This window comes from Hyperolius riggenbachi, chromosome 5 (assembly GCF_040937935.1).
Source record: "Hyperolius riggenbachi isolate aHypRig1 chromosome 5, aHypRig1.pri, whole genome shotgun sequence".
Taxonomy (NCBI): Eukaryota; Metazoa; Chordata; class Amphibia; order Anura; family Hyperoliidae; genus Hyperolius; species Hyperolius riggenbachi.
In genome coordinates this window covers 275,769,016-275,787,622 of record NC_090650.1, presented here as the reverse complement: position 1 = coordinate 275,787,622, position 18,607 = coordinate 275,769,016, and the positions used below count along the sequence as shown (strand labels likewise).

General features: G+C 43.8%; 1 long non-coding RNA gene across 1 annotated transcript in view; it reads right to left on the bottom strand.

Annotated features, from left to right (window-relative positions):
- The window catches only part of LOC137517658 (uncharacterized), a 106,017-nt gene extending 93,651 nt beyond the window's left edge, over positions 1-12,366 (bottom strand). The window contains exon 1 of the long non-coding RNA XR_011020611.1: positions 12,264-12,366. This is a non-coding gene — a long non-coding RNA (uncharacterized lncRNA). The remainder of the gene's footprint in view (positions 1-12,263) is intronic.
- Between the last annotated feature and the right edge of the window lie 6,241 nt (positions 12,367-18,607).

Genomic DNA, 18,607 nt, shown 5'->3' with positions numbered 1-18,607 from the left:
TTGTATAGTTCTTTGTTGAGTATGGGAGTTTAGAAACATTCTTTAGCACTTGAACACTATAGAAGTGTGTATTGTGTGTGTAGAAATGTTGCTTTGTAACCTGGTAGTTCTGCATACTAATTCCTATATTGGATTATTGTACTGGTTTAGTCAATAATACAGCACAATTGCTGTAACAATGGCAACCAATCTGATTTCAGCTTACTGCAGTCAGTTCAGAGGTGATCACTGATAGGTTGCTTAGGTTGAATATACAGCAATATCTACAGGTTACTCACAAAGGGAATGTGAGGGATTCTCTGGTCTTCCAGAGGTGTTCTCCCCTCTTCACTACAAACAGAAACTGTTCCAGGCTCTCCACAATGGAATTAACCAAAGTATGGCTGTAACAGCAGCAGTACAGAAAAATATTTGGGCCTGCTGTTCTTCCTCAAGCTTGACAGGCTGAAAATAATGTGCCTTGTTAATTAAACTTCACACTGTTGCTGTTACAGCAATAAATTGGATAATCCCAGTATGGAAGATCTCAAGTCAGTTTGTGATTCTGGTTGCTAGTTGGTCATCATAGATAGTTTTATCATAAGTGACAATAGCTGAGGGATGCCCATTCTCCAGCTCATTCTGCACTCAACCAATGTATAAAACAAACATGTAAGTTGCTTTCTAGTCTATATTCTGTGAGAAGAGGGAAGGACTTACACCCACAGACGTGTAACTACAAATCGTAGGGGGCTCCCAGCAAAACTTTCATGGGAACCCCTTCATTGTCCATACCCATTTCCTCCTCCTTGTGGTAACTCCCACAGTCTCATCTACCAGGTATCATTTAACATATGTGGCCTTCATGATCTTCCCACTTAGAACAAGGGAGGCCAACCACACCTAATCAGGAGGATAGGATGGACTCCTGTATTGGAGATATTGTGTAAACCCCCTGTGGTCGCAAAGGCTGCTCCCCTGTAGGTAGGCCTCTGGTCAAATATAAACTTTCCAGCTAGTGTAAGTGTAATAAACAAGATATTTTTAGAGGTTTTAATGGCTAGAGGCAATCATTGCTGCTCGCCGGGTCAGTTTTGTATGACTTGATAGTTTGCTGAGTGACGATTACAGCCACTGAATCAAGACAAGTAATTTCCTTATGCCTTTCTGCTCTTCCACATGACTTCTGTTCTGTAACCTATATAAATTGATACATCTTGTATTGGCAGATTCCCAATTCGAGAAAAGTTTTATTAACATGTCATCTAAAGAAGTTCCATAATTCTGATGGAAGGTGCAGTTTAACATTTTTTATTAAAGAGAAACTGAAGCCATAATTTACCTGTTATTTACCTGTGATTTTACCTGTTATTTAGCTTAAGGGGTATGGCCAGTGCTAAAACGCAGCCTTCCCGCGGCAGAACAAGGGTTTTATAACTCCCAAATCCCCGGGGAAAAAAACAGGGAGCGCTTCCTTGTAGAGGCAGAGCTTAGCGCTGTAGCTCTGCCTCTACTCGCATCAATCCCCGCTGATCGCCGCCTCTCCCCTCCTCTCTCAATCTTCTTTCACTGAGAGGGGTGCGGAAAGGCGGCGATCAGAGGTGGATTGATGTTAATGGAGGCAGCTCTACAGCGCTAAGCTCTGCCTCCCCGGACAGCAAAATCCATGACTTTGAAAGTCTTGAATTTTTACCCCAAGATTCATATCCCTTCAGCTAAATAACAGGTAAAATCAAGTTTTTAATATGGCTTCGATGTCTCTTTAAATCCACTGTTCAGAGTTCTCTAGTTTGTACAGCAAGACTGGTGCCTGCAGCTACTATTATTATACCAAAGCCCCTTTCCTGCACTCCCAAAGAGCCTCCACAGATCTCAGCCCACTATGAAAAGAGACCATGGAGTCTTTTAGACCCCTTAGTGGTGGAGAATAATGTTTTGGCTTCAGTCTTGTCTAAGACATCTACAGCTACAACAAGTATGCAAGCATTAGTAAGTCAGAACACCTGATGCGCAGGCTCATTCTGAGTCAGATATGAGAGGCAGAGGATAACGAGGACCAACCAGGCATGTAGCCTTTTTTCTAAGGCTGTATATGTATATATATTTTAATGGATGTAAAAAACATGCAACATCTTTATGCAAATGTATGCAGCATGGAAATAGACCAATTGAATAAAGCTTAGAATGGGATTCAATTGGTCCACTTTCAAGCTGCAAATTATCCATAACTACTTGCATCTCATTTACCATACCTAATATACTGCATACATGAACATATTTTTCCTTGGTAAGGCTGAATTATGCCTATTTAATATATGTTATACTGCTAAATAGCAATTTTATAACTCTATGTTGCTAGGAATCAATTCATTCTGAAAAATACAGGCTACACATCTTATTTGTTTTTATTTAGACAATGTTTATGTAGTGGCCTAATGGACATCTGCTTGTGTTTGATCAGACAACAGGAGACAAGGCAACAACAAGTGACAAGGATGGAAGTGCAGAGCCATTAATATGTGTTAAATATACTGCTATATATGGATTTGTCTGTTCCTAATTACATTTTAACATGACTGCTACTTTAATAATGTCCTGACATCTTGGTACAGGTAATATAGCAGTTATATTACAGCATCTATCTGTAATAACATCCCTGGATTTTCTGTAAGTTTTGTTGACTAAAATATCCTGAATATATTTTTGGGTGCCTTCACAATCATCCATGCCTCTTTAAGCCTCATTTTTTCCAAGTTTTATCGTATTTGCAAATTTTCACATCCAATTCTTTTGTTTGTGTTTTTCTGCGAATCTTAAGATTCCTATATTTTCATGCATACCAATTAAGTTAATTTAGTTCCCATTGTATGCAATTAATTTTATATTTGCATTTGGTAGGCGAAGATTTGCATTTCTATTGACCTTCATTGTATGCGATTCGCATGTCCATTACCCAAAAAAAAAACAATATAGGACGTTTTTTTTCTGCAGAATATTTGGATGTGAAAATTCACACAGCGCATGTCAAATGTGATGCCATTGCCTTGCATTAGATGTGTGGCAAATGTGAATTTGCAAAAACGCAATTCACAGACAAATCCTGCCTTTTGTGAAAGGGTCCTTGAAGCAGTATGTTTTCACTCATACCTCAGTATGCAGGATTTACACTGATCAGCCAGAACATGAAACATGCCTGCCTTATGTGTGTAAAGCCCCACTGTGTTGCCAAAACACCTCTGACTTATTGAAGCATGGACTCAGAAGGTGTTGGTGGTATCTGGCACTAAGAAGTTAACATCACCTCCATTAAGCCCTGTATGTTCTGTGGTAGTACACCATTGATTTGACTTGTTTTCCTAGCACTTCCAACTGAAAACTATACATAGCCTTCCACATGAGCTGATAGAAAACATGATTCCTCAGACCATATTCCTTCTTTCACTGCTTGTAAAGGGTTACAAAGGGCAGACTTTAATTTTCCCTATAGAGCGATGGATATTATTATGTATTTTATAGTGTTGATATCTTATTCAATGTTTCATGTCACTAACTGCCCCTAGGAGGAGTAGTGTATAGTCATGTCACTAACTGCCCCTAGGAGGAGTTCACTTTTTAACCTTACCATGGTCATAGTCCAATGTTCCTGCCACATCTTCTTTAATGCTTTTACGTAATATATCTAGTCATGTTTTTAACCTCCTTGGCGGTAGGGCGAGCTAGGGTCAGGTCTGAAAACCGCAGCCCAATCCCGACCTGTGCTCGGGGTAGCTACTGGATGCTGTGTGCAGAGTAATGCGCGCAGTGGGCGTTGTTACATACCTCTCGGGGGATCCCGATGTCGGACGCCATTCTTCTTCCTCTCCTCCGGGGCTCTGCTTCCTCCTGGTGAGATTGCCGGCTGTCATCATGATGACAGCCGGCAATTTCACTTTAGAGTTGCAGCGCCACCTGGAGGATGGAGGCATAACTGCAGTATGTATATAATAATTGAAATGTTATCAACTGTCACTGTAAGAAGACTGTCCCTTACACAATGCAGCTGAGCCTGCACAGTTTGTCTAGGTTTAAAACTGAACTAGTGGAACAATAGCTAGATTAGTTACAGTTAAACAGTTGTAATATGCACAGTTAAAGAAGAACGCCAGTGAAAATAATGTAATAAAATAGTGCCTCATTTTTACAATAATTATGTATAAATGACTTAGTCAGTGTTGAATGGTGAATTTTTTACTGCTGGCAGGTGATGTCAGTGAATTGAGATGCTGCTTGCTTTTTTTTTGCAGTTGGAAACAGCTTCCCGCAATGCAATGAGGTTCATAGACAGGAAACTGTCAGGACCGTGGCATCACACTGTGGGAGGGGTTTCATCACAATATTAGCCATACAGACTTCCCCGATGATCTGTTTGAGAAAAGGAAAAGATTTCTCATGGGAAAGGGGCTACTGATTGGGATGAAGTTCAATTATTGGTTACACTTTCTCTTTAAGTCTCTATAACACAATGATATTGCAAAACAATAAAATCTACAATACACCCTGATCTAACTTACCCCCCCTTTCAAAACCCCCCCCCCCCCACGCCTCCCACAGAGGGAACTTGTTCTACAGGGGAAATGGGCAGCTGCTGCCCATGGAAGTACATTGGTTGCATGCTTCACTTGAAAAGTAATACAGCAGGTGGTCTAGCTTCTCACAGATGAAACAGCATGTTCACACTAAAAGCAGTGCAGACGGCACCTCCCTCTCATGGCCACTGGTTGGAGTCCTCCTCACATCACTCACTCACATGAACAGCAATGCATTGCAATAACAACACAGCCAGAAGTAATTTGCTTCACTGCCACATTCATGCATGTATGAGTAGGAGCTGCACCACATTGCAGACCATCATGCCCAGCAGTGATTGTGAACTGTTTGCACCTTTCACCACAACCTTAAGTGTGGACAAGTCCTACATTTAGGCTAAGTTCACAGTGGTCAGTTGCATAACACGAGCGTTAAAATGTGTTTGAACGGCGATGGAGACTGGACATAGATTTAATATAAAGCCGGCATGCAGCGAGTTAGAATAACATGATCCGTTACTGGCCCATAGAATTGTATGGGCAGTGAGTTGATGTGCTGAATTATTCTGCAACGCAACTGACCACCACGGTAACATGGCCTAAGTCCAGGGTAAAGAATAGAAAGAGCTGAATCTCCACCTGGATTTTGCAACATTAATGTATTAGTGGTACCATAGCCACAGGAAGCACAACGTTTTGGCACACATGGCTTTGTGAAATGTGTAAGTCCAGTGTGAGCCTGCTTATTAATATGCAGTCTTACTATTATTTTAATGCTATACAATCCACTTTAACCACTTGAGGACCGCCCCCAGCTGATGGGTGGCGGCAAAGTCCGGGCCCAAACGACCGCAATACGCCCATCGGCGGGGGCGGCTGCGGGAGTGGCTATGCGGCGATCGTGTCATTCGTGACGCGATCAGCCGCCGGGGACTCGCTCCGCCCACCGCTCGTAGTAACCCGCCGGCCGTTCGGAAGCGCCGGCGGGTTACTAGCACCCGGATCGCCGCTGCACGTATGTATAATAGGCTTTGTAATGTATACAAAGCCTATTATACTGGCTGCCTCCTGCCCTGGTGGTCCCAGTGTCCGAGGGACCACCAGGGCAGGCTGCAGCTACCCTAGTCTGCACCCAAGCACACTGATTTCCCCCCCCCTGCCCCATGATCGCCCACAGCACCCCTCAGACCCCCCCTGCCCACCCCCCAGACCACTGTTTGCACCCAGTCACCCCCCTAATCACCCATCAATCACTCCCTGTCACTATCTGTCAACGCTATTTTTTTTTTATCCCCCCCCCCCTGCCCACTGCCCCCTCCTGATCACCCCCACCCCTCAGATTCTCCCCAGACCCCCCCCCCCGTGTACTGTATGCATCTATCCCCCCTGCTCACCTGTCAATCACCCGTCAATCACCTGTCAATCACCTATCAATCACCCCCTGTCACTGCCACCCATCAATCACCCCCTGTCACTGCCACCAATCAATCAGCCCCTAACCTGCCCCTTGCGGGCAATCTGATCACCCACCCACACCAATAGATCGCCCGCAGATCCGACATCAGATCACCTCCCAAGTGCAGTGTTTACATCTCTTCTCTCCTCTAAACACCCACTAATTACCCATCAATCACCCATCAATCACCCCCTATCACCACCTGTCACTGTTACCCATCAGATTAGACCCTAATCTACCCCTTGCGGGCACCCAATCACCCGCCCACACGCTCAGATTGCCCTCAGACCCCCCCTTATCAATTCGCCAGTGCAATATTTACATCTGTTATTCCCTGTAATAACCCACTGATCACCTGTCAATCACCTATCAATCACCCCCTGTCACTGCCACCCATCAATCACCCCCTGTCACTGCCACCAATCAATCAGCCCCTAACCTGCCCCTTGCGGGCAATCTGATCACCCACCCACACCAATAGATCACCCGCAGATCCGACATCAGATCGTCTCCCAAGTGCAGTGTATACATCTCTTCTCTCCTCTAAACACCCACTAATTTCCCATCAATCACCCCCTATCACCACCTGTCACTGTTACCCATCAGATTAGACCCTAATCTGCCCCTTGCGGGCACCCAATCACCCGCCCACACGCTCAGATTGCCCTCAGACCCCCCCTTATCAATTCGCCAGTGCAATATTTACATCTGTTATTCCCTGTAATAACCCACTGATCACCTGTCAATCACCTATCAATCACCCCCTGTCACTGCCACCCATCAATCACCCCCTGTCACTGCCACCAATCAATCAGCCCCTAACCTGCCCCTTGCGGGCAATCTGATCACCCACCCACACCAATAGATCGCCCGCAGATCCGACATCAGATCACCTCCCAAGTGCAGTGTATACATCTCTTCTCTCCTCTAAACACCCACTAATTACCCATCAATCACCCCCTATCACCACCTGTCACTGTTACCCATCAGATTAGACCCTAATCTGCCCCTTGCGGGCACCCAATCACCCGCCCACACGCTCAGATTGCCCTCAGACCCCCCCTTATCAATTCGCCAGTGCAATATTTACATCTGTTATTCCCTGTAATAACCCACTGATCACCTGTCAATCACCTATCAATCATCCCCTGTCACCCATCAATCACCCCCTGTCACTGCCACCCATCAATCAGCCCCTAACCTGCCCCTTGCGGGCAATCTGATCACCCACCCACATCAATAGATCGCCCGCAGATCCGACATCAGATCACCTCCCAAGTGCAGTGTTTACATCTCTTCACTCCTCTAAACACCCACTAATTACCCATCAATCACCCCCTATCACGGTTACCCATCAGATTAGACCCTAATCTGCCCCTTGCGGGCACCCAATCACCCGCCCACACCTCAGAACGGCCTCAGACCCCAGCCCTGATCACCTCGCTAGTGCATTGCTTGCATCTATTTCCCCCCTCTAATCACACCTTGAGACACCCATCAATCACCTCCTGTCACCCCCTAGCACACCTACCCATCAGATCAGGCCCTAATTTGCCATGTGTGGGCTCCTGATCACTTGGCCAAACCCTCAGATCCCCCTTCCGATCACCTCCCCAGTGCATTGATTGCATCTATTTTCCCCTCTAACCGCCCCCTGAGACACCCATCAATCAACTCCTGTCACCCCCCTAGCACTCCTATCCATCAGATCAGGCCCAAAACATCCTGTCATCTAAGAGGCCACCCTGCTTATGACCGGTTCCACAAAATGTGCCCCCTCATAGACCACCTGTCATCAAAATTTGCAGATGCTTATACCCCTGAACAGTCATTTTGAGAAATTTGGTTTCCAGACTACTCACAGTTTTGGGCCCGTAAAATGCCAGGGCAGTATAGGAACCCCACAAGTGACCCCATTTTAGAAAGAAGACACCCCAAGGTATTCTGTTAGGTGTATGATGAGTTCATAGAAGATTTTATTTTTTGACAAAAGTTAGCGGAAATTGGATTTTTATTGTTTTTTTCACAAAGTGTCATTTTTCACTAACTCGTGACAAAAAATAAAATCTTCTATGAACTCACCATACCCCTAATGGAATACCTTGGGAAGTCTTCTTTCTAAAATGGGGTCACTTGTGGGGTTCCTATACTGCCCTGGCATTTTAGGGGCCCTAAACCGTGAGGAGTAGTCTAGAAAACAAATGCCTCAAAATGACCTGTGAATAGGACGTTGGGCCCCTTAGCGCACCTAGGCTGCAAAAAAGTGTCACACATGTGGTATCGCCATACTCAGGAGAAGTAGTATAATGTGTTTTGTGGTGTATTTTTACACATACCCATGCTGGGTGGGAGAAATCTCTCTGTAAATGGACAATTGTGTGTAAAAAAAAATCAAAAATGTGTCATTTACAGAGATATTTCTCCCACCCAGCATGGTTATATGTAAAAATACACCACAAAACACATTATACTACTTCTTCTGAGTATGGCGATACCACATGTGTGACACTTTTTTGCAGCCTGACTGTGCTAAGGGGCCCAAAGTCCAATGAGTACCTTTAGGATTTCACAGGTCATTTTGAGACATTTAGGTTCAAGACTACTCCTCACGGTTTAGGGCCCCTAAAATGCCAGGGCAGTATAGGAACCCCACAAGTGACCCCATTTTAGAAAGAAGACACCCCAAGGTATTCTGTTAGGTGTATGATGAGTTCATAGAAGATTTTTTTTTTTGTCACAAGTTAGCGGAAATTGATATGTATTGTTTTTTTTTTCACAAAGTGTCATTTTCCGCTAACTTGTGACAAAAAAAAAATCTTCTATGAACTCACCATACTCCTAACAGAATACCTTGGGGTGTCTTCTTTCTAAAATGGGGTCACTTGTGGGGTTCCTATACTGCCCTGGCATTTTAGGGGCCCTAAACTGTGAGCAGTAGTCTAGAATCCAAATGCCTCAAAATGACCTGTGAATAGGACGTTAGGCCCCTTAGCGCACCTAGGTTGCAAAAAAGTGTCACGCATGTGGTATCGCCGTACTCAGAAGAAGTAGTATTATGTGTTTTGGGGTGTATTTTTACACATACCCATGCTGGGTGGGAGAAATATCTCTGTAAAAGGACAATTGTGTGTAAAAAAAATCAAACAATTGTCATTTACAGAGATATTTCTCCCACCCAGCATGGGTATGTGTAAAAATACACCCCAAAACACATTATACTACTTCTCCTGAGTACGGCGGTACCACATGTGTGGCACTTTTTTGCACCCTAAGTGCGCTAAGAGGCCCAAAGTCCAATGAGTACCTTTAGGATTTCACAGGTCATTTTGCGACATTTGGTTTCAAGACTACTCCTCACGGTTTAGGGCCCCTAAAATGCCAGGGCAGTATAGGAACCCCACAAATGACCCCATTTTAGAAAGAAGACACCCCAAGGTATTCCGTTAGGAGTATGGTGAGTTCATAGAAGATTTTATTTTTTGTCACAAGTTAGCGGAAAATGACACTTTGTGGAAAAAAACAATTAAAATCAATTTCCGCTAACTTGTGACAAAAAAAAATCTTCTATGAACTCACCATCCTCCTAACGGAATACCTTGGGGTGTCTTCTTTCTAAAATGGGGTAATTTGTGGGGTTCCTATACTGTCCTGGCATTTTAGGGGCCCTAAAGCGTGAGGAGTAGTCTTGAAACGAAATTTCTCAAAATGACCTGTGAAATCCTAAAGGTACTCATTGAACTTTGGGCCCCTTAGCGCAGTTAGGGTGCAAAAAAGTGCCACACATGTGGTATCGCCGTACTCAGGAGAAGTAGTATAATGTGTTTTGGGGTGTATTTTTCCACATACCCACGCTGAGTGGGAGAAATATCTCTATAAATAGACAATTGTGTGTAAAAAAAATAAAACAATTGTCATTTACGGAGATATTTCTCCCACCCAGCATGGGTATGTGTAAAAATACACCCCAAAACACATTATACTACTTCTCCTGAGTACGGCAATACCACATGTGTGGCACTTTTTTGCAGCCTAACTGCGCTAAGGGGCCCAAAGTCCAATGAGCACCTTTAGGCTTTACAGGGGTGCTTACAATTAGGCACCCTCCAAAATGCCAGGACAGTGAACACACCCCACAAATGACCCCATTTTGGAAAGTAGACACTTCAAGGTATTCAGAGAGGAGCATAGTGAGTCCGTGGCAGATTTCATTTTTTTTTTGTCGCAAGTTAGAAGAAATGGAAACTTTTTTTTTTACTTTTTTTTGTCAGAAAGTGTCATTTTCCGCTAACTTGTGACAAAAAATAAAATCTTCTATGAACTCACCATGCCTCTCACTGAATACTTTGGGATGTCTTCTTTCCAAAATGGGGTCATTTGGGGGGTATTTGTACTATCCTGGAATTTTAGCCCCTCATGAAACCTGACAGGTGCACAGAAAAGTCAGAGATGCTTGAAAATGGGAAAATTCACTTTTGGCACCATAGTTTGTAAACGCTATAACTTTTACCCAATCCAATAAATATACACTGAATGTTTTTTTTTATCAAAGACATGTAGCAGAATAACTTTCGCGCTCAAATGTATAGGAAATTTTACTTTATTTGAAAAATGTCAGCACAGCAAGTTAAAAAAGTCATTTTTTTGCCAAAATTCATGTCTTTTTTGATGAATATAATAAAAACTAAAACTCGCAGCAGCAATCAAATAGCAGCAAAAGAAAGCTGTATTAGTGACAAGAAAAGGAGGTAAAATTCCTTTAGGTGGTAGGTTGTATGACCGAGCAATAAACCGTGAAAGCTGCAGTGGTCTGAATGGAGAAAAAGGCTCTGGTCCTTAAGGGGCGAAAAGACTGTGGTCCTTAAGTGGTTAAGATTGCTTTTTGGGGCCATTTTTTATTATGCTAATGAAAAAAATCCCACAGCCACTATAATAATATACATTTTCCTCGAGTAACCGCGCTGGCTGCGGCAGCTGATAAAATATGTCCTAGATTTGTTTTTTGTCTTTTTACAGTAAAATAGCAGTGGGCATTTTCTGTGGCTTCGCCGAAGTCCGAGCACACGTTGCTGTTTCTGCTGAATGCTGATTTTTGTACCTTCCAAATCTCATTCCAGGAGCCTATTAAATTAATGAGATAGAAGACAGTGCTAAAACAGTCAACATGTTATTGTTATATAGCATAACTGCCATTACAATGTGCTTGGCTTTCTCCTGGGATATTTAATTTCCTCTTTTCAAATGAGCTGCAAAGCTGTGAAGCCTGGCAGTCTCCTTCCTAGACACTCTGCGATGCAGATAATGAGGGTACTGATAGGTGCCTAGGAGACACTGATGGCGCTGAGCACAGCCATGGTCTGGTAATATTTTATGCCAGTAGTGTCACAGCGGAACTACAATCATTCCTGAAGGAATGGTTCATCTTTATGTGTAATACAGCAGCTGTCACCTAAATGGCTAATGGGAAGACAAAAAAGAGCCACAGCGCACGTAAAGACTGTCACTTAATAATTTGAAAGGCATCTGACTCTATGCTCTAATAAAAGAGCTCTTGATGGCTTTATGTTGTTTTCCATGGATGTATATATAAACTGAGAAACCCCATGGCTGTAGTAGAATGGAGCAGAACTCATTTAAATCGCTAAGTAATTAAAATGTATCAGTGCTATATGGCACACATGCTACTGATCATGTGTTGCTTTTCTGGTACTGACTGCCAAATTCTCATTATCAGATGTACAGTAGTTACAAAGAAGGAGATAGAGTATATATTTTTTAACAAGCAAAGTTCTAATAGTCCCTTGATTCTCACAATCCAAGCTGCGCAAAACAGCATTTAAATTGTATTGTTATGAATGCTACTGTTAGAAGTAAAAACTGTAGGTCCTCATTTAAATCCATACCACACTGCAGTACTTCTGAAAAGTGCAATGACTTTAAAACTATTCTAACTTTATATGGTATCCGATAAGGAGTCTCCTGTGGCTTGAACAGTCAGCTGACAGAGCCAACCAATTAGATGCAACAGAACTCCTTAAAGTGACACTGAAGCGATAGATAGATAATAGAACATTAGTAGCAAAGAAAATAGTCTCATGTTTTTATTTTCAGTTATATACCGTATATACTCGCAAGCAAGCCGAATTTTTGACCCCCCAAAAGTGGGCCAAAAGTTGGGGGGTCGGCTTGCTTGCGAGTCATGTGTGGGTGGGTGGATAGGTGCTGTCCCTCCCCGCTCCCCCTGCGGCCGCCGCTGCTGCTATTACCTCAGGCGGCGCCGCTGCCTCTATCCCCGTCCTCCTCCGGTAACTCATTCACACAGCAGCGCGCCCCCCGCTGCTGTGATGACGCAGGAAACCATAGAGAGCGGTTCCCATAGTAACGGCATCACGCTACAGGAAGCCGCTCTCTATGGTTTCCTCGTCATCACAGCAGCGAGAGGCGCGCTGCTGTGAATGAGTTACTACCGGAGGAGGACGGGGATAGAGGAAGCGGCGCCGCCTGAGGTAATAGCAGCAGCGGCGGCCGCAGGGGGAGCGGGGAGGGACAGCACCTACCCACCCATACTGGGGCATTATGCTAGCTATATGGGGCACTATACTAGCTATAATGGGGCACTATACTAGCTATACTGGGGGCACTATACTAGCTATACTGGGGGCACTATACTAGCTATACTGGGGGCACTATACTAGCTATACTGGGGGCACTATACTAGCTATACTGGGGGCACTATACTAGCTATACTGGGGGCACTATACTAGCTATACTGGGGGCACTATACTAGCTATAATGGGGCACTATACTAGCTATAATGGGGCACTATACTAGCTATACTGGGGGCACTATACTAGCTATACTGGGGGCACTATACTAGCTATACTGGGGGCACTATACTAGCTATACTGGGGGCACTATACTAGCTATACTGGGGGCACTATACTAGCTATACTGGGGGCACTATACTAGCTATACTGGGGGCACTATACTAGCTATACTGGGGGCACTATACTAACTATACTGAGCACTATACTAGCTAAACTGGGGCACTTCACTAGCTATACTGAGCACTATACTAGCTATACTGAGCACTATACTAGCTATACTGAGCACTATACTAGCTATACTGGGGCATTTTACTAGCTATACTGAGTACTACCTACCTATACTGAGCACTATACTAGCTAAACTGGGGCACTTCACTAGCTATAATGAGCACTATACTAGCTATACTGAGCACTATACTAGCTATAATGAGCACTATACTAGCTATAATGAGCACTATACTAGCTATACTGGGGCATTTTACTTGCTATACTGAGCACTACCTACCTATACTGGGCACTATACTAGCTATACTGGGACATACTGGGGGGATCACGCGGCCAGCGTTTCCTACCCCGGCTTACATGAGGGTCAATCATTTTTTCCTGTTTTTTGGGGTAAAAGTGGGGGGGTCGGCTTACATGCGGGTCGGCTTGCTTGCGAGTATATACGGTAGTTGTTTTTATAACATTGTATCATTCTCTAATATTTGCAGTTTCATTCTCTAATATTTGCACTCAGCATTCTAAATGATTTCACAGAGCAGGCTAATGACCTTTTGGACTTTCCTCTGCAGAAAAAACAAAATACAGTGACAGACAGTTGAGATGTTAAGCTTCAGAAGACAGAGCTCTCTGTGACTTTGAAAGACGGAGAGTTCAGTGAAGCTTTTTTTTTGCTTACTGGTTTCTTAACTCTTTTTGTACTGGAAACAATATTAGACTCATATCTCTGCTGCTTGTGTTTTATTTCTTAGATGTACTATACATACAAATCATTATATCATAACTTAATTTTCACTTCACATTCACTTTAACAATCAAAGATAAAGCTGGCTCGCCCACACACTGCATATCACATCAATGAGTGCACAGAGGTGAAGAGGTGAGACATGAATAAATAAAGAATATATTTAGCAGGTGCCAGCTTTATCTTTGGATGATGGAGGGACCCTAGTGGGCCCCTCTGGTCCAAAGGCCCTTGTGTGGTCTCAACCTCTGCACCCCTTATGGCTGTGCCACTGAATATATGTATTAACTGCTTCTTCTGTTTGTGCTTTCATTCTATGCTGTTTAATGTGTGAGATTACAAAAAGGTTTACAAGAAGTTTTAATTGCACAAAACTTTACAAATTCTGTGTTTATTTGGGGTATTTTTCAGTATGTATTACTACTGCTTTTATGTGTAGTTTTACCCCTACTTTTCCATGCAAAAGTTTGCCGTAACCTCTCTCTCTCATCTTTTACAAAAACCACAATGGGACACATTGACATTTTGTTTCATTAGTATCTAAATGTGCCACAGCTCTCATGAAATGCATTTAGACTAATGTCCCATTTGACAGATTTTCTCTGGCACAACATATTGCAACTACTTTGTGATTTTTATTCTTTCCAGAAAATCTCTCAGTCAGTTAAATACCCAAGTAGCTCTAGGTGACCCAGAACCAGTAGGAGTGTATAGGGGACTAAAAGAGACCAAACATTTATCCTACTAAAAAACAATGCTTAGTGTAATTTGCTGTCTTAAATCAGAAGGTATTTGTGATAATTCAGCATTAAAGTAAACGTAACCCCCCCCCCCCCCCAAAAAAAATACTTACCTAAGGAGGGGGAAGGCTCTGGGTCCTAGGGCCCTATACAGCCTTCCCTCTCATGGTCTTCTTGTTCCAGCGATGTCACCCCCGGTAGCAGTATCTGACCGATCGGTCGAATACTGCTCTATGCCTCCATGGGAGGCTTTGGAGGTCTTCGGAGCCCCAGTGCTCCAGAAGATGGGCAGCTTCATACTGCACCTGTGCTAGCATGCTCTCTTACGCATGTGCAGAGCAGAATGGAGACACCTATCTTTGAGAGCACTCAAGCTCCTGAAGTGTTTCAAAGCCTCAGATTGGAACGTTGGTGACGGTGCTGGAACGAGGAGACCGTGAGAGTAATGGGAAGACTATGAAGGACCCAGAGCATTTCCTCTCCTTAGGTAAGTATCTGTTTTTTTAATGGGATTGGGGGTCGGTTTACATTTACATTAAAGCTGAATTATCCCAAATACCTTCTGTTTTAAGAAGGCAAATACATCATAAGACACGCCAACAGATTTCAGACACAAAGACTAACTCCAACACCTGGTCCAACCTTGCCTTAATTCAAGTAGAGATCAAGTTATTTACAACACTTGCCTCTAAGCCACAATGGGGACTAAACAATTCTCCACAAAAACAACATCCAACAACAGAATTACAAAGTAAATACTTAGCTCATACATGGTATGATGAAGGTTTCAAGGCTTGGAACATGGAGGGCAAGGTGTAGAAAAGTGTTCCAAAGAAGGGGTGAAATCTGTGAGAAGTCCTTAATGTAACAGAGAGAAGAGGTGAACAAAATAGACGATAGGAGGGTTTCATTTGAAGAGATGATTGGGAGAGTTCAATAGAGTTTTGAGAGGCATCAGTCTATTATTTGGTAGGCCACAGAGCACAGTGTTGCATTCGTTAAGATGTGAAATTATTATGGAATGCGCAAACATTTTTGTAGCCTGTTGTGTGAAAAAGGAGCAAATCTGATATATACAGTATTTTAAAATGGAAGTTACAGTAGGTAGTTAATGAGGTAATAAAAGGCTTAAATGAAAGCCCGTAGTCAAATATGACACCCAGACAAAGAGTATTAGAAATGGTGGAAACATCAAGAGTCAAGCTGTATCCAAATTAAATTTGATGAACGGGGATAGACAGCAGATAGACTAATAATGTAAAAAGGTCTGATGCTGAAAGATGGATTTGGGTGTCTGTCATAGGTGTAGAAGTCATTAAATGAGTCAGTGAGTGTAGATGGAGAAGGGAAAGAGTCCAAGAATGGAGGTGTGGCCCAGGGGAAAGGAGTGGTGATTGGGGAAAAGGCTGGTGTGAGAGGGAGCAGTGGAGACACCTTGGTTGGATGATGCAACACCAAAGTTAAGGATTCTCATAGTTAAATACAAGGGGAGTGATTCGAGTCAAATATTCTTGTATTTAGACTTTAAGGAGCACCAGACAAATACCTGCAGTACATGCATAAGTTGCATTCAATTTAGTATAGGATTTTATTGTAACATCAAAAATGTGTTACTGCAGCTGTGTGCAAATTACTGCAACTAGATCTTTCAGTAACCTTTGAGAAAACCTCTCCATAATATACATTGACCCAGTGGAGGGTTGCACAATTTTTACACCAAACAGGAAATATGGCAAGTTTTTTTTTTTAATAATTGAAGCAGTAGTTGTAGTTGACATTTTCAAATTTCAAATTTTTTCAATGCATATGATTGTAAATGTACACTAATTAGCAATGTACAATGTTCATCTCATCTAGTGAAGTGGTTAGGGTCACTACAGCTATTCCTGAATAAAAGGTAACAGGTAATTTGGCTGCAGACTTGTTTATATATGGACAGTCAGCCCACTTTACCTGCCTTGTTGTAAAGCATCATCCTCTTTGCAAGTTACTGATACCAGGATGCTGTCAGTATCTCTTTTTTTCCAGCTGAGTACTCTATTGAAAGCACTCAGCTGCATAATGGGCTACTGGAGGCAGCAGCAGGTTCTGCAGAGGGGATCAAGAAGCACTCTATGTGGTTCCTGATTACATGAACACCATGATTAGCCAGTCAATGTAATTACACAGAAACAAGAAATGGTAAACAAACTTCCCTGTTTTCAGCTCAGCTGTGTGCCGTATGCGAGGGCTCAGCTCTGACACTGGGCTGCCGCAAGCAGGTTCATTTCCTGAAGATGGGATCAGGAATAAAGATGAGCTACATATCACCAGTTTGGTAAAAATCTAGCACATTTCAAATGTGACACAAAAATAGGAAACTAGCTTCCTCTACTGTGGCCAAAGCATACTTGTTAAACCCAAACTAAATCCGGAACTGAACAATGCAAATTCTGAAAGCAATCATCAAGGTGCTAACTGGATACAAACACTGTATAGAATCAAACTGGTAGACCTACAGTATCTGTTTCATGGGACAAATGGGCTTGGCAAGCCGCAGTACAGCTCACTTCCTGTTCTCTCCAGATTTCATTGGTCAGCAAGGTTGGATGTATACTTTTTCTGCCCCTAGGCAAGTATGTTGGGGCACTCCTTCTATGTGCAGCAGAGCCCCTCCCATGTCATGTGTAGCCCCCTCCTCCATGTGTAACATCCATGTACTATAGCCCCTCTCTTTCAAGTACAGCTCCCTTGGGCATCAGCTTCCCTTTTGTAACGATCGGTGAGCAGAGAGAGGATCTGATTACCGGTGATCTGCAGTATCACGGGGAATACAGATGTATACCAGATTATATGTGATCTGCAGTATCACCGATAATCCGATATACTAGCTAACCTCTGTTCACCTGAGTAGAGTGTAGTGTTTGGTGTCACAGTAACACAGAGGACTAAGCCTCAGTGCAGCAAGGAGTACTGCACAGATTCCTTCCGCAGACCTGAGCTCTCCAAGACGGGAGGAGTCAGACTGACAGTAGGAAGGCAGTTCTGAAAGTGACACTCTGGAGGAGGTGTCACTGACAGGACGGGGAACCGCCTCCAACAGTGAGGTCGGTTCTCGAGGTCGGACAAGCCAGGTTGTACACACACGGACAAATAAGGTACAGTATCGTAAAGCAAAGGCGGAGTCAAGGTACAGGCAGGGTTCGGCAACAGGATATCAGAAATATCGAGGTACAAGATCAGGAGGCAGAAACAGAGTCTAAGGACGAGCCGGGGTTCGGCAACAGAGTATCAGAAATATCGAGGTACAGGATCAAAGTTTCAAGAGGATAGTCAGGCAGGCAAATAGGTCATAACAGATAATCACAATCAAACTAGTATTTTAGCTATCAAAAGAATCTAGCTAAGTGTAGGATTACAGCTCCAGCTGGTCCCGGCACACTTGCGGATCTGACTACGGATCTGGGTGCTTCCACGTATGTGATCGCAACGCCAGACAAAGAACAAGTGAACAGCCCGCAGTATATATGCACAGAGGCCTCTCCAGCACCTCCCTAAGTGCTGGACCAATCAGGAGAGGAACCAGGGTCAGCTGACCAACCTGGTCAGCTGACTCCCTTCTGGCTGGCATATCTGCTCTGCCTCAGTGTCACTCTTGAACCAAAGGGACTACGTGTCCCAGCCACACCAGCCCCGCTCTGCAGAACTTCCGCGGCGGGGCCATGCGCGCTAACCGCCGCGTCTGACGCGGCAGTTTCTCTGTGCTCCACAACGGGGACAGCCGCCTCATGCTGGGAGGAGGCGGCTGCCTCCCCGTGTGTGGGGCCGCTGAGCGCGGAAAGAGCCACCAGCTGCTGACTCATGGCAGGGGCTCTTCCGCGTTTTCTCACAGTACCCCCCCGAGGAGTGGACTCCGGACAGCTCCTTCCAGGTTTTTCTGGATGTAAAGCATGAAATTCCCTCACTAACTCGTCCGCATGCATGCGGTTCCCAGGTACCCATTGCCTCTCTTCAATGCCATACCCTTTTCAATGTACCAGATACTGTGTAGAATTTTGTACTACCCGAGAATCTAAAATCTTCTCGACTTCATATTC